The sequence below is a fragment of the Anolis sagrei genome, chromosome 2 (genome assembly GCF_037176765.1).
Source record: "Anolis sagrei isolate rAnoSag1 chromosome 2, rAnoSag1.mat, whole genome shotgun sequence".
Taxonomy (NCBI): domain Eukaryota; kingdom Metazoa; phylum Chordata; class Lepidosauria; order Squamata; family Dactyloidae; genus Anolis; species Anolis sagrei.
In genome coordinates, this window is record NC_090022.1 from 95,109,033 (window position 1) to 95,131,117 (window position 22,085).

The 22,085-nt window shown below is 39.9% G+C and overlaps 1 protein-coding gene across 2 annotated transcripts in view; it reads right to left on the reverse strand.

The window, feature by feature from the left end:
• SHROOM1 (shroom family member 1) overlaps positions 1-22,085 on the reverse strand; it is a 93,054-nt gene that overhangs the window by 64,935 nt on the left and 6,034 nt on the right. The window contains exon 1 of one of the 2 annotated variants that reach the window (XM_060765209.2): positions 7,357-8,510. The exons of the other annotated variant lie outside the window; for it this stretch is intronic. The gene's annotated coding sequence lies outside the window, so the exon portion shown is untranslated. Of the gene's footprint in view, positions 1-7,356; positions 8,511-22,085 lie in introns of those variants that run through there. 2 annotated transcript variants of the gene reach the window in all.

Genomic DNA, 22,085 nt, shown 5'->3' on the forward strand with positions numbered 1-22,085 from the left:
AGACACAGGTTTTTGTTTTCCCACAAGAAAACAACGATCTGAAGCTTATTCAACTCATCAGGTAAATCTTTGAAGCTGGGGAAAGAAGAGGGTGACTTGGTCCAAGTTCTGGGGCAGACTTTTCTCATATCATATTTATTTATGTCCCATTCTTCCTCCAAAGAACTTGTTTGTTTGCATTTTATTCTGCTTCTTAGCCAAGTTCTCAAAGCAGATGCAAAACTGCATATAATGAATTTTGTGAGATACATTATACTGATGCTAGGAAACTGTTTTAGATCTATTAATCTAATTTAATAGACCTAACAATGTACTGGTATTTGAGATGTCATATAGCCTTTCAGTAAATGAAGACAATATCCTGCAATCTTTAATTTTAAATCCTATTACCAGCATCAACATATTTTCCTCCTCTTTCTTTTGTAATAGCCAGCTAAAGAACAATCAGTAAAAATGTGGAGTGGAATAATTCACCAACCATTAATATAATACTGCCTGTTTTTTAAAAATGATATCTTTCTCTGGGCAGTGTCATATCCTGCTGCTGACAGAAGGTTCTTGGATGCAGTGGATGTTTCCATTACTAGAACCAAGGGACACAATTTTCACCAATTACTCTTTCTCATGCACTCCTCCTCATACATTTTTCCTATATGTTGTTCCAAAGATTCCTATAGAGCAGGGTAAGGGGAGACTGCAAAAAAAAAAAATCCCCTGTGCCTTTCCTGCCCAGCCTTCCTGCTTAAGCCTAAGATTTAACCTTCTGCTGGACTGTTTCTGTGCAAACCTTGGGCTCATCTTCCAAACTGCCTGCATAAGAGTATGATCTCAGGTCTAGCTCATGGCTGCCTTCTGCACAGGTGGCGCCCTGAAACACTGTTATTATGTGGGAAAGAATTCTAGTCAATTACAGTTTTGGAGACAGAAAGGAAACCAGCAGAAGAAATACGGGCCTGATGAGGTGACCGTCAGCCATCAGACACAATCTGGAATTGCCATCATTGTTACCTTTGACAAATGGATGTGGGAGCACAATCATTTCACTAACAATAACAGATTCTGCTTCAAGTTTCTCACACTGGTTAAGTACCTTAACAGTCATGTTTCTTGACAACCTTGTCTCAGAATCTAGTCCTAGACATTACAGAGAATGGTGAATTCAATACCAATGGGTTTTCTGTTTTTCTAAAATTCCATCTGTGTTACATTACTTAATGTACAGAATTTCCTCCCTTTGTTTTGTTTTATTGTCATTGCTGCAATGAAAAGGGGAATCACTTTCACTAGGTTCATTGCAGCAAAGCTGAAATACTTTGACTACCTCTGTCTTCTATAATGTTCAAAATGTTGCAAATAAATGATTCATAACAGGGGGGATCCAGACTAAGTGAGCTGCACTGAGCAGTCACTGCAGAAAACAGTAAGATAGGTATTAATCAAGAAGACTACTACACACTGATTTCAATAAGACTCAGATTCATCAAATGCTTGGATATAAGAATAATCTTTTGATTGGGAAGATTGTCTTGAACAGTGTTCACACAATTTTGCACTTCACAATGTACATAAAAATGTACCAAATTGGGAGGGCTAGCTAATAGTCCAGAAGACAGGAGCAGAATTTAAAATTGTCTTAACAGATTAGAGGGATGGGCCAAAACTAACAAAATGAAGTTCAACCATGACAAATGCAAGATACTCCACTTAGGAAGAAAAAATGAAATGCAAAGATATAGAATGGGGGACGCATGGCTTGAGAGCAGTATGTGTGAAAAGCATCTTGGAGTCCTCGTGGACAACAAGTTAAACATGAACCAGGAATGTCATGTGGCAGCAAAAAAACCCAATGGGATTTTGGCCTGCATCAATAGGATTATAGTGTCTAGATCCAGGGAAGTCATGCTACCCTTCTATTCTGCCTTGTTTAGACCACATCTGGAATACTGTGTCCAATTCTGGGCACTGCAATTGAAGAGAAATGTTGACAAGCTGGAATGTGTCCAGAGGAGGACAACTAAAATGAACAAGGGTCTGGAGAACAAGCCCTTTGAGGAGCAGCTTAAAGAGCTGGGCATGTTTAGCCTGCAGAACAGAAGGCTGAAAGAAAACATGATAGCCATGTGAGGGGAAGTCATAGGGAGGAGGCTTGTTTTCTGCAGCTCTGGAGACTAGGATGTGGAAAAATGGCTTCAAACTACAGGAAAGGAGATTCCACCTGAACTTCTTAACTGTGAGAGCTGTTCAGCGATGGAACTCCTTCTTTGGAGACTTCTTTGAAGGCTTTTAAGCAGAGGCTGGATCGCCATCTGTTGGGGGTGCTTTTCCTGCTTCTTGGCAGGGGGTTGGACTAGATGGCCCATGAGGTCTCTTCCAACTCAATAATTCTATGATTCTATGATCATACAGTTTCTATAACACTTTATGATGGATTTATGCAAAACTGAACTGTAGCTTTCCTATCAAACATTTATTGTTTCTCTCCTGTGAAAACAAGAATCAAGAATCGACAAAAGACACTGTCCACTAGGAAGTTCTCCTGTATTTTCTGTGCTCTTCTGCTGCTCCTATTCATTTCCTGGGACATGTAAAAGACTTCATGGTAGATCCTGTTCAAGGCAGTAACCACTACTTGTAACCACTAGCCCATAATCATTAATATCAATAACAGAGCTAAGCCAACCGTATTTAAAATGTAAAACCCCCATACATCAGTCCAGTCTTGAAAGTTTGATTATTAAAATTTAAAGGAGGTACTGTTTCATGCTGTGTGGTCGCACAAAATACCACCCTCTTTGTGCAAGTCCAGCATCTGTCCAGATGCCTGAGTTATTTATGTAACAGCAAGATTGTTTACATTTTCATGTATACAGAAAGTGCATTAACATGCCATAGTATTTGTTTTTTGAGAGGCTTTTGGAGACCCTTGAAGACAAAGGGCATCTGACACAGACACAAACCCACCCACAGCCATGGTTACTTCATCTTCCACATGCCACCCTCCTCAAAAATTGCATCATCTCTCACTAGTTTTGCTGCACAAACAATAAGGAAGATTAAGCAAAATATGCTGACAAATGATCCAAGTTCAATCTGAAAGAGGTTGCCTTCCTTTACAGTGCAGCATGTTGCCAATATCATCTTGGCACTGATTTCAAGGTAGGGCTTTAAGTGAAGGGAGAAGGAGACGCAAGGCGAAATGTCATATCCTTGTCTGCTCCACTTGGAAAAGCATCATGGACTTTCCTTAGCTCTTCATATCCCATACTTCAAGATGAATACATTTATGGATGAAACATACTTACAAATGGAAGACATCCTCGTTTTTTCAGTTCTTTTTTGTAAAAAATGTTGCTTGCCACAATTATATGCTAGAAATCCTGATCCAAAGAACTGATTGGATCAGAAAAATGGATCCCATGGCAACATTGCATATTTTACATACAGTAGAGTCTCGCTTATCCAGCATAAATGGGCTGGCAGAACGTTGGATAAGTGAAAATGTTGGATAATAAGGAAGGATTAAGGAAAAGCCTATTAAATATCAAATTACATTATGATTTTACAAATTAAGCACCAAAACATCATGTTTTACAACAAATAGACAGAAAACACAGTTCAAAACACGGTAACGTTGTGTAGTAATTACTGTATTTACAAATTTAGCACCAAAACATTGCAATGTAGTGAAACAGCAGTGGATCCGAGCAGGGGGCACACTGCATTGGATAATACAGAACATCGGATGAGTGAAAGTTGGACAAGAAAGACTCTACTGTACTGTGAATTTGGAAACTTTTTTTTCATTTTATGTAACTTTTACTTGGGTGGAATTGGAAACAAATGGCCACATTTTATATTTTCTTGTTATGTATCTTTTATGTACTATGGATTTGGCAATGTTTTATATATTTATGTTATGCATCTTTTATATACTGTGAAACGTAAAATGCTTTATAATTGTTGTTTGTTTTAGCCTCCTAATATAGTAAGGCAGCACAGAAATCTAAATAATATATGTGACTCTTGGCTAGAAGCGACATTACAGATCATGGGGCTACCCTGAGAAAAGCTGGTTTCATTTAATCCTATTTAAATCAATAGCATAAATCATGTTGCCTGTTTTAGTAGTTTATGTGAGATATATATACCGTGGCGGTTCATGGAATGAACAGAAAAGTACCTCCTCTGAAACAGTGGTTGGAGGCAGTTTCTTCTTGGCCGACACCAGTGGTTCCCAACCTTTTTTTGACCAGGGACCACTTTGACCAGGGACCACTCTCCAACTTTAGTACCAAAACTGTTACAAATCAGTTTTTGATCAACTTTAGATTCAGTTTGGTTATTTGGTGTGCTGATTCAGAAAATTACATTGTACAGAGTTAGACCATCATCTCTAGTTTCTGATACAGGACATATGTCATCCAGTAGTTGCCATCTCTTCACCCACAGAAAACAATATTTAATAAGCTTCAGCACTATAAGAGGGTTTTGCCAGATCAGTCACTCTCATTGCAATGGTGTAGTAATGATGGTTCATGGACCACAGGTTGGGAACCACCGGTCTATAAGCTCCCCTGAACATGAACCCAATAACATGCTCTGGGCTGAAATCTTATTGTTTGCAATTGCTCTTTCAGATACTTCCGTATTAAAACTTCGCCTTACACATTCTGGGGAATCCCAAGAAATACAAAGACTCCATTCATGCTCAGCACTTACAAAAGGAGAACTCCTTTTTGGATCAGAACACTTGTTTAACATTGGAGGAAACATGTATTGCAAAGGTCAGGAGCACCTAGAACTAGGACCCAAACATCACGAGAAGGCAACCAGCATAGATTTGTGACTACAGACTCTTTTCCAAACCAAGATCCTTTCCGTATATATATATCCATGAAATAAGCATTTCAGTTTCATTCTGAAGTTACATTTCTTTTTCTAATGGTATATTATTGTCGCCTCTGGTACTTTTCCATTGTACCTTGTTATTTGACCACCTGGTTTAAAGAAGAGTCCTACAAAATATTCCTACTACCCTTGGATCAAAGCCTGATTATTGTGGTAATTTGCACCCACTACACCTTCATAAATCCTGCCTAGGAAATTTGGAATGGGTAAATTTTCTAAGAAGCAAAAGTTTCTCTCTGGCAACATGTCCCTGTTTATCGGCACAAGCACATTCCCTCTGTCCTGGGGAACGGTGAGTCCACCAACTCAATGTTCAAAACATTGCATGTTGTACTCTAATGCTGCTTCTAATTACTTGCTGCATATTTTACAAGATCTGGACAACAGGTACACAGATACAGCAAAATGCAGGTTACATAAATATGTAAACATGGGTTACTATTTAGCCTTATTTATTTACAACATTTATATGCCGCCCTTCTCACCCCGAAGGGGACTCAGAGCAGCTTTAAGCTTTTCCCTCATGGTAATACACTGGACCTTCAAGTTGTTGATGTTGTTGTTGTTGTTGTTTATTCCTATGGCTGGGAACCCCCTTTATAGCAGTGTGAGGTTTGGGAGACTTTGAGGGCAGAGGAAAGAGAGTTTGTGGCCCTTCTTGCAATGTCATGCAGAACACCTGAAGAAAAAGATGGTCTCACCAAGCGATGAGATGGTCTAACCAAGTGAGCCCCTGGTCACACAATGAGTTAAACCCTTGTGCCGGCAGGACTGAAGTCTGACAGGTCGGAGGTTCGAATCCGGGAAGAGTGCGAGTGAGCTCCCTCTGTCAGCTCCAGCTCCCCATGTGGGGGATGAGAGAAGCCTCCCATAAGGATGGTAAAACATTAAAACATCCAGGCATCCCCTAGGCAACGTCCTTGCAGACGGCCAATTCTCTCACACCAGAAGCGACTTGCAGTTTCTCAAGTCACTCCTGACATGAAGAAGAAGAAAAAACAAGTGATGTAGTAAAGCAATTTTCAGGAGGGGCACAACCTTATGATTGACTCACAAATGTTTTCAGCCATAGCAAGGTCTGTGACTTCAATTCCTCATTCTGTTTAAGTATCTTCGGTTTAGTGAAATATGCTATTTATTTTAATCCTAAAAAATCCTGTTGGTAAATCTTCCCATTGAGCCTCTTGTATAAGTCCTCCCTGCAAACTGGGCCACTTAAAAGCAAGCAGGATTGCAATAAGGCAAATAACATAACAATTTCATTCAATTTTTGCTGTTTTTTAACCTTGGTTCTCTCATTGCTTTTTTTGATAATGCTCACTTTCAACATATCTTTTGCAAGTGTTCAAGTCAGTGATCAAAAAAGGCAGTCATCTATTATTTCCCCCCAGTGTTTTTATATCTCACATTTGTATGTGACATACTTAAAACAAAAGTGACTGCAATATCTAGAATTTTACAAACTTTTTGTGCAAATATTGATTCAATCAGGAATAATTAAGGGTTTCTGTTCCATCACTTTTGTCAAGGAAGAAGAGTTGCTGCTTTTGTACACCTCTTTTGCTTATGACTTTGGCTAGAGGTATTGCTCAGGAGAAGCAGGGGGGAAAAATCCCAGTAAGGGATGCCTGCGCTGCAGAGTTGCAATTGAAAGGGTAATGGATGTTCCTGTGATGGTTGCAAATGCTTTACAAATGAATAATAAAAAAGCATTAGTAGCTTCCATTGCTGCACCATGGCAATCCTGATGCTCACAGCCCTAGAAGAATTTATTCCTCAGCGATTCTTCTCAAGTCAGTGAAACGTCTCCAGAGAAAATTAACCCAGGCTTAGAGCCAAAGAGTTTGGAAACTAGATTAGCTCATTCTGAGTTAATAAGGCACTCATATTCTAAACCAGATATAGCCTTATTGCACAAGACTCCCGAGTTATTAGCAGCTAGATAATATTGTTTTAAATAATTTAGATGTTCATACTGTAACAACACATCAGCCACAACTTCAACACAATTCGCATACAAAAGGGATGCATAGTGAGTCCCCCCCCCCCCACACACACACACACGCACACACTCCATGCTGATTTTATTGCTACCTAAAGAGAGAGAAAAACTGACTACACTGCTACTAAAGATTACTCCATACGGAAAGTACAACAAACTGGATTTAAATTGTCATTTTACTCCAACCAAGAGAATCACTGAAATTTAAGCCGCACAATTATGCCTTTCCCAGTCTCCCACTGGCAATTGCAAATCCGCCTGCCTCTATAAAATCCTTATTTATCTTCACTATGAATATATTGCCTCCAGATGTGTATGCATATACCCAGGCATTAAAACCAATCAGGATAATTTTCATACCATATGTCATCCCAGTGGATTTGTCATTTCTAAATATAGAGTTAGAGAGTGATTCCTTAATAAAAAAATAAATCAGTTATAATTACCTGTTTGCCATCGCTTGATGCTGCTTCTGGTTAACCCTCCAAAGCACTCGCTGGAGATTTGTTTTTGGACTGACACAAACAATAGTTTTTCCCTCCTTTGTAGTGCCAGCACAGAACAAAAAGTGTTGTTCTTTTTCTCTTGCTCACATGAGCATGGTTTCTTTAAGCAGTCAGTGAAAGTAAGTGTGTGTGTGTGTGTGTGTGTGTGTGTGTGTGTGTGTGAGAGAGAGAGAGAGAGAGAGAGAGAGAGAGAGAGAGAGAGAGAGAGAGAGGCTCTTTTGAGTTTTCTTTGGTTCCCCTGGCTACTTTTAGATCATCAAGGTAATTGGAAGTATTCCCCATCCAATCACATTAAAGTAGGAGTGGTTAGAATAATGAACCTGAACCTCAGGCTTCAGAGTAAAAGCGTTTCAGCCTGACCCAGATCTCCTCATGCAAAAGGAAAAGAAAGGCACCCGCCAGCAACTGGACAAAAGGATAAACAAGAGGATTTGTGCCACTGATTAGAGTACAAGTCAAGCAAGGCTCAGCGCGTAGCTAGAATCCTTAAGGTCCTAAAACAGTGCACAGGACAGCCATCCATTCACGACGTGTCCTTGTTCAGCTCTGCAACATCACACAAATCCTTTGTGTCCAAAGAAGTCTTTTATCGAGTTTCCCTTGCCTTTATTCCTTTTTTCTACCTGCCGGACATTCGCAAAGTTTCAATGTGAATGTTTTTGGCACCTACTTCAAGCTCTTTTTTAGACCAGCACAATTTTCTTTTTTTGGAGCACAAGAGCAAAAGTTTGGCTTTTCTGCAGAAGAGAGATTGCAATGTCCACTTTCCTAATTACAGTGTTTGTTCACAGAAAAACAAAACCCAGCATGGCAAATTATATGCTTAGGGGAGATATTATGATGCAGGGTGAATGTATACTCCTATCTAGTCATGTGTCAGTTGATAACAGCTCAAATCCAATGATGACTTGGTTTCACCCCTGTCTAGGTCATAAATAGATATTGGGAAGGATTAAAGCAGCTGCTTTCCAGCTATAGCGTTGGCTTCTAGCTGCAGCATATTCTGTTAAAAACTGTTAAGTAACCGAATTGGGAGCACAGCCTGGGGAATTGCCACTGCCACTCCACATAAGTGATTGTGAGCCAGATATACTGTTAGGCTACGTATTTCCAAATAAAAGGTGTTGCATCTTATTAATCCTTCCTCTCCTGGGATGTCTGGCTAATTCAGAATTTTGGGGGATCATTCTTGGGGGAACCATATCAGCATGTTCTCCTTAGAACCCCCCCCCCCTTTTTTTTTATTTTGCAAAACCTAGCTTTATTCACATTAAGCTATGTACAGGGAATTGTAAAATGTAATGTAGGGAAGCACACTTCCTCATTTGGGTTTTGCCCAGCCCACACAAGCCTTGAGATCATCGGGAGAGGCCCTTCTCTCAGTCCCACCACCATCACAAGTATGATTGGTGGGAACAAGAGAAAGGGCCTTTTCGGTGGTGGCCTTCTCATTGTTGGCTTTCTGCTCTCAGGTGAAAACTTTTTTATGGAAGCAGACCTTCCCCAACAACATACAATAAGCAGCTATCTCAACCAGACAAGACTCATATAGCCAAAGATTTGGACCTCTGAGTCGTTCAGTTTAATGTTTTAACTTGTTAGGACAGCCGCTGGGGCCTGAGGTGTAGGGTTTTTAATGATAATGTTATATGTGATCATTTTTATGTTTATTTATATTTATGTAACTTGTGTTTTATGCAATGTATGGATTTATTGTTTACATGTTGGGTGGTGGTATGATTGGGTGTATGGGATGATTGTTTTTCTGTATTATGTTGTTGTCTTTTTTCTATTTTGTATACCAGTGGCACAGTGGGTTAAAGCGCTGAGCTGCTGAACTTGCTGACTGAAAGGTCACGGGTTCAAATCTGGGGAGCACAGTGAGCTCCCACTGTTAGCTCTAGCTTCTGCCAACCTAGCAGTTCGAAAACATGCAAATTTGAGTAGATCAATAGGTATTGCTCTAGCAGGAAGGTAACGGAGCTCCATGCAGTCATGCTGACCACATGACCTTGTAGGTGTCTATGGACAACGTCAGCTCTTCAGCTTAGAAATGGAGATGAGCACCAACCCCCAGAGTTGGACATGACTGGACTTAATGTCAGGGGAAAACCTTTACCTTTACACCACTTTGAGACCATACATGGGAGAAAAGTGTGATAAAAAGTAAATAATAATAGTAATAATAGTAATAATAATTATAATTTTGAGCAACAAATACAATTTACGTTTTACATGGTGGGAAGAGGGAGAGGAGATACAAGATATGTTTTGGTTTCCCCTTCCCCAAGATCATCCATATAAATAGGTGTCCCTTAGCATTACTAGTTTAGTTTCAACTTAAATTAAAAGATCTGTGTTGCTATTAACTGTTGTAAAATCAGCTTCAACTTATAGCAACCCCATGAATCATGAATAAGAGACCTCCAAGTCACCCTTTTATCAACAGTCCTTCTCAGACTCAGGGATGTGGTTTCCAAGACCAAATATATCCACAGTCTTAGGGCCCTTCCACGCTGCCCTTTATCCCAGCATTTGATCCCAGATTATCTGCTTTGAACTGGAATATGAGTCCCCACTACCAGATAACCTGGGATAAACAGATAATCTGAGATCAGATCCTAGGATAAAGGGGCAGTGTGTAAGGGCCCTTATTCTTTTCCTATTGCCTTATTGTCTTTTATAGTAAGGCATATCTTCTCATTACAAGGCAGGAGGATAAGAGTTTATTCATTTTTGCTTTTATAGAAAGTTTAATTCACTCTAGCGCCCATTTATTTATCTTTTTTTAGCAGTCCATAGTATCTGCAGAACTCTCTTCCAGTACCACTGGAGTGGATTTCTTCACTGACCAGCTTTTACAATCCCCTGATGGGATAGTCAAGTTAATTAGGATTGTTGTTGTTTTGTGCCTTCAAGTTGTTTCAGACTTAGGTTGACCTTAAGTCTAAAGTTTAGGGTGGGGGGCTGGTAAATGACCTTAGAGGGCTTAGTTTGGGGATCCCTGGTCTAGACAATCCTAATGTTAGTACTCAATAATATATCTCTACACTTCAACATCTCTGGTTCTTTCACAGTTGCTTTTCTGAGTCCTAGTCTTCTTAAAACGTATTGACTGCAGCCTCCCTTCTTATTCATAATTGAAACAAGAATAGAGCTTTTAAAACTATTTAAAAGTATATAAATAATTTTTAATTATTCTTTCTTCCCTGAGTTTCCTCAACACTTTTCACTATTTTCTGTTAGTAATATGGTGTTATCTGCATATCTTAAATTGTTGATGTTCCTTTCTACTAGTCTAAACCAGCTTTTTGTTTGATGTTCTGTGTACAAATGAAACAGATGACAGGTAGCTGCTTAGTAGGAAAAGGGTGATCATATGTAGCCTTGTTTTACCCCTTCCTAACTTACCCCTTCAAAACTTCCTGACTGTAAGAGCTGTTCATCAGTGGAACTCTCTGCCCCGGGGTGTGATGGTGCCTCCTTCTTTGGAGGCTTTTAAACAGAGGATGGATGGCCATCTGTTGGGGGTGCTTTGAATGCAATTTTCCTGCTTCTTGGCAGGGAGTTGGATTGGATGACCCATGAGGTCTCTTCCAACTCTATGATTCTTTGACAATTGGAAACCATTCTGTTTCTCCATATTCTGACCTAACAGTAGCCCATTTGCCTGCACATCAGGATGCTCAAATGTTGTGGCATACTCATTTCTTTAAGAATAATCCATTGTTGTTCATGAGCTATATCAATGATTCCCAACTTTTGTTCCTTTGGGTGTTTTTGACTCCCAGAAACTCTGAGCAGTCAGACTGATGGGTATTCTGGGACCTGAAATCTAAATGTATGGCGGAACAATCCATTGCTGTAGGATTTTGAGTATCAATGTGCCAATATAGAAATCTAAGGGATTACATTACTGGAAAGTAGAAGCTGGAGAACAGCATCTGGCTGCCATGGTGTCAGGGAATGTTGCAAAGCTCCAGCTGCCTGCCTATCCATGCCACATCCACACCTTGTTTCCAGGGTGCATGACTTGCTCCACCATTGGCTGGGCAGAAGGAAAGGATGGTGCAGACTACCCAGGCAACTGGAGCTTTGCAACATTCCCTAAGCAACCAGGGGCATTTGGACTCTTCCCTCTCCTGAAGCCTGCTTTCTACAGAGGATTTATGTAAGTCCAGCAGCATAAAGGAAAGTCCTTCCCACTTGCCTTTCCCTATCATATTTTAGACTATGGTGGAGAAGAGCGCCTTGAGAAAAACCTAGCAGAAGCATGACTAGCCCCCTTTCCTCTAAGGTGGACATGGGAGGGCAACTAAAGATTTCAGTTTTTTGAGTTTTTCAGATTTCCAGAAAAATAAAATTCAACTGCAGTTGCTTGTCTTCTGGCTTTGTACAAGTAAATCAAATCTATAGATCTTCCTTGCTATAATGGCAGCACTTGTAAAATGACTGGAAGAAGCTTCATTTTCCTTTGAAAAGGATGTAGCCTTATCAATGTATTGTCGAAGGCTTTCATGGCTGGAATCACTAGGTTCTTGTGGGTTTTTTCGGGCTATAGGGCCATGTTCTAGAGGGATTTCTCCTGACGTTTCGCCTGCATCTATGGCAAGCATCCTCAGAGGTAGTGAGGTCTGTTGGAATTAGGACAATGGGTTTATATATCTATGGAATGGCTGGGGTGGGGCAAGAAGCTCTTCCCTGCTGGAGCTAGGTGTGAATGTTTCACCTGATCACCTTCATTAGCATTTGAAGGCCTGCCTGAGCCTGGGAAATTCTCTTGCTGGGAGGTGTTAAGATGTGCCTGGTTGTTTCCTCTCTGCTGTTTTGCTGTTGTAATTTTAGAGTTTTTTAATACTGGTAGCCAGATTTTGTTCATTTTCATGGTCTCTTCCTTTCTGTTGAAATTGTCCACCTGCTTGTGGATTTCAATGGCTTCTCTGTGTAGTCTGACATGGTGGTTGTTGGTGTGGTCCAGCATTTCTGTGTTCTCAAATAATATGCTGTGTCCAGGCTGGTTCATCAGGTGCTCTGCTATGGCTGACTTCTCTGGTTGAAGTAGTCTGCAGTGCCTTTCATGTTCCTTGATTCGGCCAATGGATACTCCACCTCAGACATCAGAAGAGCTGCAAGACCAAGAACAAGCCACGAGAGTAAAGATGAAGATCCACCCAGAGGAAAAGTGTTCCTGCCATACATCAAGGGAACCACTGACCGCATAGGGAAGCTGATGAGGAAGCACAACATACAAACAATCTACAAACCCACCAAGAAAATCCAACAAATGCTACGTTCAGCAAAGGACAAGAGGGATCCTCTCACCTCTGCAGGAGTCTACAGTATACCATGCAGCTGTGGACAAGTCTACATAGGGACCACCAAACGCAGCGCCCAGACACGCATCAAGGAACATAAAAGGCACTGCAGACTACTTCAACCAGAGAAGTCAGCCATAGCAGAGCACCTGATGAACCAGCCTGGACACAGCATATTATTTGAGAACACAGAAATGCTGGACCACACCAACAACCACCATGTCAGACTACACAGAGAAGCCATTGAAATCCACAAGCAGGTGGACAATTTCAACAGAAAGGAAGAGACCATGAAAATGAACAAAATCTGGCTACCAGTATTAAAAAACTCTAAAATTACTACAGCAAAACAGCAGAGAGGAAACAACCAGGCACAGATTAACACCTCTCAACAGAACATTTTCCCAGGCTCAGCCAAGCCTTAAAATGCTAATGAAGGTGGTCAGCTGAAACATTCACACCTAGCTTCAGCAGAGAGCTCTTTGTCCCACCCCAGTCATTCCACAGATATACAAACCCATTGTCCTATTTCCAACAGACCTCACTACCTCTGAGGATGCTTGCCATAGATGCAGGCGAAACGTCAGGAAAAATGTCTGTAGAACATGGCCCTATAGCCCGAAAAAACCCACAAGAACCTAGCCTTATCAACTTTGTCAATACTTTGACGTTGCACATTCAGCCAGTGTTCCATCCTCAGGTTTAGCAAAACTGTATTGTTACAGAATTCATTGTAATCACATTCAAAAGTCACATTTCCCAACAATACCGAAATATTTTCAATAGCCCAAAGTTAACACGAAAATGTTAACAGTTAACACGAAAATGTTATGAAAATGTCTTCCTTTCATATATGAGTTTGAGAACATTCTCAACACCACAGCAAAATTCAGGGAAACAATAAGACATTTCAATAAAGTGGTGGCACTAGGGGTTAGTGCTCATCTTCATTTCTAAGCCGAAGAGCCGTGTTGTCCGTAGACACCTCCAAGGTCATGTGACTGCATAGAGCACCATTACCTTCCTGCCATGCGGTACCTATTGATCTAATCACATTTGAATGTTTTCAAACTGCTAGATTAGCAGAAGCTGGGGCTAACAGCAGGAGCTCACGCTGCTCCCCAAATTGGAACCCACGACCTTTCGATTAGCAAGTTCAGCAGCTCAGCGGTTTAACCCACTGTGCCACCGGGGGCTCCGATTTTGACTACCAAACAATTATTTTCAAAACCTTTGAATGGCTTGAGAGATTGTAATGAAATTTTGTACAAATGATGTCTACCACCAGCAATAGACTTCTGCTTTTTAAGATCAATGAATGGTTGTATGACAGACTGTGTATCTGTCCATCTTCTTTCCTTTCCTCCTTTTCTTTCTTTCTAACTGTAAACATGCAAAATGTTTCTTTTGACCTTTGCAAATTTCCTGTGAAGGCATTGCAAGGGAGCCTGGGGTCCATGGACTCTATGAGAACCTCTGGCATGAGGCATGCTCATTACCTTTTGTAACTACCATAACAATAAATTACTACCTTGCACAGACCTCCTAACAGCATGCCTTTACTTTTTTTAAAACAAGAGAATTCCAGTGTGACATTCCCTCTCCTATATATACACGAAGGGAATGGGGAACTCTCCTGCGGTCTGTGGAATGTTAAGGATAGAATTACTAAAGCGAAGAAAAGTGTTCAGTGCATATTTTTCACAGAAGTTTGGATTTTCCTCAGAGGAGTTTTATTGGCACTGCAAACAGGCATTTCATAGGGCCTCCCATGAAAAGGGGTCTGTCAGCTTTTTCCTAAACACCTTGACACAGAAATGCAGTTATTGTAGAGGAAAGTTGTAAAATTCCAGTCCCTATAAAAATAAAACAGTTTTTGGAATGCAGACATGCTGGTCAAATCCAAGGGGGCATTATGGCTCATATAGGTTTCAGTTTCTACAGCGTTACAATAAATATAAGCAAGGAAATTCCACATCTGATTTCACTAAAACTGCAAGAGGTCTTTTCTCTTTAGCTGTTATTCCCTGTACTAGATATCCAACTAAAATGGCTTTGACCCCATCTACACTGATCAAGTAATCAAGTTCAAAGCTAGGTTCATACTGAAGTGGCTAGAGCAATGTTGATGGGGTCTCAGCCTTCAAAAGAAGACCTGTTTGCACCATAAAGATGTGTGTGTGTGCAAGTCACTTCTGGTATGAGAGAATTGGCCGTCTGCAAGGACATTGCCCAGGGGACGCCCGGATGTTTTGATGTTTTACCATCCTTGTGGGAGGCTTATCTCATGTCCCTACATGGGAAGCTGGAGCTCGTCCGCACTCTCCCCGGATTTGAACCTGACCTGTCGGTCTTCAGTCCTGCTGATAAAAGGGTTTAACCCATTGTGCCACCAGAGAGTCCACCATAAAGATAGAGCCTTGTAGTTTCAAATGTAATATGTTAGCATCCTTCATATACGTACTGCATAAATGTAAACTACAACATAGATTTGGATTTTGAAGTCCAGTGATGCAATTCAGGGAATGAATAAACCTTTATGTTGTTGTATACGAGAGGCCTCTACCAAGGATGGTTAAGCAAAATGCTTCTACTCACTATCTTCTGAAAATAATGCATTCCAGTCATTCTCAGTAAAAGAGATGGGCGTTCTCAGCAAGAAATACCAAAAATCTAACCAAACAACAAATCCCAGAATTCAAATCTGTTCACTCAAGAGATAAATCGGGATTGGGGTCCAAAGGGGGCAATTGGGAATACAGAATTTAAGGATTTTATGTATGAATTGGAGGAAAATATATTTATGTACTGTAGTTGATATACACTTCTGTACTTTGATATTGTTGATGTAGCACAACAATAACTGTATTTGTGTTCTGGAAGATAGTAATGACTCAATATACCATGAGAAGCCAGACTTGACCATAGTGGTCCATGCTCTTGATACTGCAACGTGCTCTACGTGGGGCTTTGAAGACTGTTTGGAAGCTCCAAGTAGTCCAATGGGCACCAACTAGATTACTCACTAGAGTGGCATACAGAGAGCACACAACCCCCCCCCCCCCATTACGTCAGCTCCACTGGCTGCCAGTCTCCTACCGAGCACAATTCAAAGTGCTAGCTTTAGCCTATAAAGCACTAAATGGTTCTGGCCCAGCGTACTTGTTCGAACGTATCTTCCTCTATGAACCACCTTGGAGGATAAGTTCTTCTGAGGAGGCCCTGCTCTCAGTTCTGCCTCCTCCACAGGTGTGGCTGACGGGGACCAGAGACAGGGCCTTCTGAGTGATGGCCCCTTGGCTGTGGAACTCCCTTCCCCATGAAATTGGATCACCTCCCTCCGTCCTGACCTTTAGAAAGAAACTGAAAACATGGCTATGGGACCAAGCTTTTGAAGAACTATCAGTGCAATAGGCAGCTATGAACTAAGCATAACACAATTGGAATGGCTCCTGGATTATGACTTCGGATTTTGAGTGGTTTTAATAGCTGATTTTAATGTATTAATATGTTATGAATTTTTATTTTTATTGATTTTAACGTATATGTATATTTTATCTGTATGTTTTGTTTGTATGACATTGAATTTTGCCAATTGGAAGCTGCTCTGAGCCCCCTTTGGGGTGAGATAGCGCGGGATAAAAATATAGAAAACAAATATAGCTCCCACCTACACTGCCATATAATGCAGTTTCACAGCACTGAACTGCAATATATGAGTCTATACTACCACACAATGCAATTCAATGCAGTTAAACTGTTTTATATTTAGATGCGGCCATAAATATCTACCAGCATCAAATTTCAAGTGGTAAAATAATATTGGGGTTTTTTTATATATAAATATGACTGATTTTGATTGCTACCATAGGAAACATCTAACTAGAGCCCAAGAGCCAAGATAGCATAACTGATGTTTTAAACTGATAAGAGTAATCTTCATAAACAAATACAGCAGAGGGTGTGATATTTGATTTTTTTTATTTATTTATTTTTGGCCAACATCGTGAATGAACCGAGACTTGGAAAAGGGAAACAGTGTACAGTTTTAGCATCCCTGACTGGAATTCTGAAGTCCAAAACACTCCAAAATCCAAAATTTTCTACATAGGTTGCTGAAACACTTTTACTTCCTAATGATCTAATATATACCAACTATGTTTCATGCAAAGTTATGAAAAATATTGTGCATAAAAATGTTGTTAGTCTATGTGTGTAATGTGCAAATGAAACTTGAATATTTTTGTGTTTAGATATGAGTTTCATCTCCAAGATATCTCATTGTGTACAGGCCAGTATTCCAAATGAGAAAAAGGAAGGGAAATCCAGAATACACCAACATGCCTGGTCCCAAGCACTTCAGATAAGTGGTGCTCAACCTGTATGACTCCACCACAACAATGCCTTTCCTGCTTATTGGTGCTTTTTATATATATATATCTGTGTTTATCTTTAGTAATTCTTTAAAATCAAGCCATGTTGTCATCTTTTATCATCCTCCAAATGTTTTAATCATTTATGAACTACTGATTCTGATTTTAGCAGTTGTTCTGGTATTCTCCTACAAAACTTTGAATTCAGCAAAATTGCTATTTCTCCAATGGAAGTCTCCTTTTGGAAAGTTTTATGGATATTCTTAAAAAGCATGTAACACCTTCCAGGTTTTGTGTTAAATAAATACATCAGTAATGAAAGCCATTTAATGGTCCCGAGAAATATGTCAGAGTTGTACTTGAAACAGAATGTGCCTCTAGCATGGCCTCTGGTGGTCACAAGAACTTATAGCATGTTTTTACAGCAGTAGTGAATTGGTTGCATGCCATAGACACATTTTTTGCAATGTGTATGAGATCTGAAGAGTCTCCGGGGGTGCAGTGGGTTAAACCGCTGAGCTGCTGAACTTGCTGACTGAAAGGTCACAGGTTCGAATCACGAGAGGAGTGTGAGCTCCTGCTGTTAGCTCCAGCTTCTGTCAACCTGGCAGTTCAAAAACATGCAAATGTGCATAGATCAATAGGTACTGCTCCAGTGGGAAGGCAACAGAGCTCCATGCAGTTATGCTGGCCAAATGACCTTGGAGGTGTCTATGGACAACTTCGGCTTAGAAATGGAGATGAGCAACAATCCCCAGAGTCGGACACGACTGTACTTAATGTCAGGGGAAAAACGTTAACCTTTACCTATGAGATCCGAACATTCATTTTAGATCTCTGTTTTGATTTAAGTGGTATTGCAGGCTGGTATATTGCTTTATATTACAGTTCCAGTCTAAATGAAACTTCCTGCATTCGGTTGTAGCTAATTATAGTTTGAAAGCCAACAGAAATAATGAGATTAGAAGAAAGAGAGCATGTGGCAGTGTAACTCGTAGACACTGCTTGATTTATACCTATTCCATATTATTGAAAGGACAGTTCTTCTCTAATGACAGTTGCACAAGAGAACACTTACTACACTTCCACATAACTGTTGCTCCTATGTGAGTCCTTCGACTATGACCTGCTTATATAAGGGGTCTTGTATGTGGCTACAGACTACTGCAAAGGCTTGGATCTTTATCCCTATATTCCCCTGATACAACCTGCTTTACACACCATATAGACATATATATTGTTGAAGGCTTTCATGGCCAAAATCATTGGGTTTATGTAAGTTTTTTGGGCTGTATGGTCATGTTCCAGAAGCATTCTCTCCTGACGTTTCACGTGCATCTATGGTTGGCATCCTCAGAGGTTGTGAGGTCTGTTGGAAACTAGGAAATTTGGGTTTATATATCTGTGGAATGTCTAGGGTGGGAGAAAGAACTCTTGTCTGTTGGAGCTAGGTGTGAATGTTTCAACTGGCCACCTTGATTAGCATTTAATGGCTATACAGACAAGGAACATCTAAACCAAGCACCAGTTTCTTTTAAGGATTACAGTATTGAGTTCGGAAACTAGAACTCCAAAGGTTAGAGGAGGAGATATTGCATGAAACAATAACCATGATGAACCATTCTTCATCAGTTCAAGGGCTTGGTGCACACAACAACAACTAGACAAAAGTTGGTGAACTGGTTCAATACAAAACCCTACACCTGAGCAGTGTACGCTTCATATAAGGGGGTAGGAGGTCCAATGAGGTCAGAATCAAGATGTACATGTGGTCTCTCTTCTAACCTGGATATGCTATCCCATATTGAAAAAGCAATGCTCCAAAGGCCCATGCAGTGGTCAAGAGGCCTCTGAACCATGCTCTCATGCTACATACTCCGTCACTGCTTGCTTGGTCTTCTTCGGCCCAATGCTATTCTTCACCACTTCTTTGCATAAAGTCCTGACACAAGGAGCCATTAATGTTCTTTTCCATGGTATGAAAAAACAATTTCTGTTTATCTCTGAAGTTCAAAGGCAAAGAAACAATCCAAACTATTTCTTTTCTAGTCAGCTGGCAGCCTTTAAATACTGAGTCCTTGAGAAGCTGCAGGCTTACTGAAGACGTAGAGAAAGTGGATCGCACGTGTAACATGGAAGAGCTTATAAACACAGCTTGGCTAAAATGTTGGGCTTTCTAGGAGGAAGTGGGAAGGACGTAAGAGCGGCATGCACTTCCTCTGGCTCACAGAGGCTCCCAAACAGAAAGAGCTCTGTGAAAAGCTTTTTATTTGGACAAACCTATCATTAGTTTAGAAAACAAAATTTATTTCGTCCACTAAAAATTTCTGAAGTCTTGAAAGATGGTAGGAGTGGAAACTGAATTCATGCTAGATGGAGAACAACAGCAAACTGTGAGTATGTTATTTAAAACAAAAAGGAAATTAAAGGGTTGAAGCCATACTTAGGACTTAAGCCAGGCATGGAACACCTGGAAAGAGGAGTTCAGTATGTTTTAGAGGGACGGAGATAAGTTTGTAAACATGGTTTACAAACATTCCTCAAGCACTGAATTGGTTATTAGGGCTTTGAAGCATGAGCAACTTCCAAAAAATAATGAAACTGTGGAAAGGGTTTTTCACTTGGAACTAAGGCATGTTAAGGTTATGTATGGCACAATCTAGGAACATTCCTGGAAATTCAAAAGCTTTTGAGAATGCTTAGTCCTTGGTTGTTCTGCCCAGTGGTCACACATCCTTGTACTTTATCCTATGCCCTCTCTCCATTGTTGCGGATTGCACTTATTCCATTCCTATTGTTTACAGTATGGACAGGTTTACAGAAGCTTACCACCACTGGTTGATAATTTCAGTTGGATTGAGTCTGAATTGATGTTTTAATATGCATATGTGATTTATTTTATTGTATTGTATTTTATATTGTGCTTTATTTTATGTTTGTTTTTAGGCACTTTGTGCCATCTGTAAACTGCCCTGAGTTCCTTTGGGGAGATAGTAGTGGGATATAAGAAAAAAGGTTATATAAAACTATAATATTGAAAACTCATTCATATGGGAGATGATAACATAAGGAAGCTGGGACATGTAGGTGCCAGGAAATTTGTGGAGAGAAAATGTTATAGATAAGCAACGCAACTGATTTAGGCCAAACTAGAATCCTGGATAAAATAGAATGAAACCTTAGAAAGAAAGAGAAAGGGATTTGTCAACGAAACACATAGAAAAAAGTATGAAAAACCAGATATAAGCAAAGCAGTGAACATAAGTAAGGGGTGTAGACAGAACCAAAAAACACCCATGCAAATGGGGGAAATGACACAATTTAAACAACACTGAAGACACAATAAAGAGTGCACTTTTTTTTAAAAAAAACCCTCAAAAGTGACAATGAAATGTGAAGTTATCTTGTGGGCAGTCTATCACATGATAAACATGCTTTAGGAAATGCCAGAAAGGCATCAGTATTTTGTAAACATGCACTCGAGGGATAAAATACTGACATTTTAGTTAAATGATAGAGGCAATGGCAATATTATTTCCATCTACCTTGATCTTCCTGGTATCTTAAATACATCTCTGTAGTAGAGTCCAAAATTCTTCACAAAAAAGTAAGTAATTTTAAAATACCATATACAGGCTACATTAACACTAGTATTTTCCTAATGCAAACTTGTCTAGGGATTGTTCCATGTCTAGGACTCCAAAAGGGGGCTTAGACAGAGAAGGATGGTCTATTTTATGGGGGGGGGGAGTTTTCCCCATTTTCACTGGTTATCCCTCCCCCTTTCTCATATCATAAACGATGGTTGTTTTGATGACGGCAACATGGGTGGGGTGAATAACAGGAAAACAGGGGGAAATGGTTTTACCCCTTCAATCCTCCCCCCCCCCCCGTAAAATAGACTATCCTCCTCTGTCTAAGCCCCCTTCTCTGTCTGGCCTCCACCTGGATAATGGAACAGTACCCTTGTCTGTACATTAGCAATTTTGCTTATGTACAGACAAGCCAGAGATTCAGGCCAAAATTTGTGGTTGTAGATTACTAGAACTGTGTTAGGCCTCAAGGAAGTTGGTAATGAACATGTTTTTAAAGATAGAATTCCATTATTTCTACAAAATTAAGTGACATGTTTGACTGAGAGGAACATTTCTTTAAAAGATTGACTCAAATATGTAGCTACCAAAAAGGAAGGTTTTGACTGCTTTATTATAGATTCTCAATGAAGAGTCACACCGTTTACAAAAGTGGGGGACTGTGTCATTATGCAATGAAAAAAGCAATCTGAGTCAGAAATCTGATAATCTGATAATGAACAGAAAACTATCACAGAAATCAGATAATGTGCAGATCCAAGGCCCTTAAGCAAACCACTGGAAAGAGGCCATTTTCCATTCCTTGCGACCAAAAACATAACACTACCAATACAAACGTTTTGCCAAATCTACCAAAAGCAAGGTCACCCTTCATCTATGACATAACAGTAAATTCTGCTTTTCTGGCCTAGATGTTTTTTAATCCAATTTTTCTGTTTTAATTTTCTAACAAATACTTTCTATAACAATGTAACATTTTGGTCAGTTAACAACCAAAGATCTTCTTTTATTTACTACTGGATTGATGCATCAGAGGACAGCATTCTGCATGCATGAAGATTATTTAGCTCTAATCTTCATGACCTTGAGATACAAATCCCAAACATCACAACAGAAATGCTTCAAATACTGGAGGTTAAAAGATTAAACTCAGCAAATTGCAACTATTATATTATAAGCTTGCACTACAAAAAAATAATAATAAACAAAATCTCCTTAAAAGAAGGATTTTGAACCTTTTTTGTTAGGCAGAAAGGTATAAAATATGGAGAAACCAGGAGTCTTAAAGATAAATTCACACAAAATCTGATCTGTTATGTCTAAATACAACTCTTTAAAAAAAACCAAAAGAGGTGCAAACAACCCTAGGAACAAGGACAGTTTGGGAT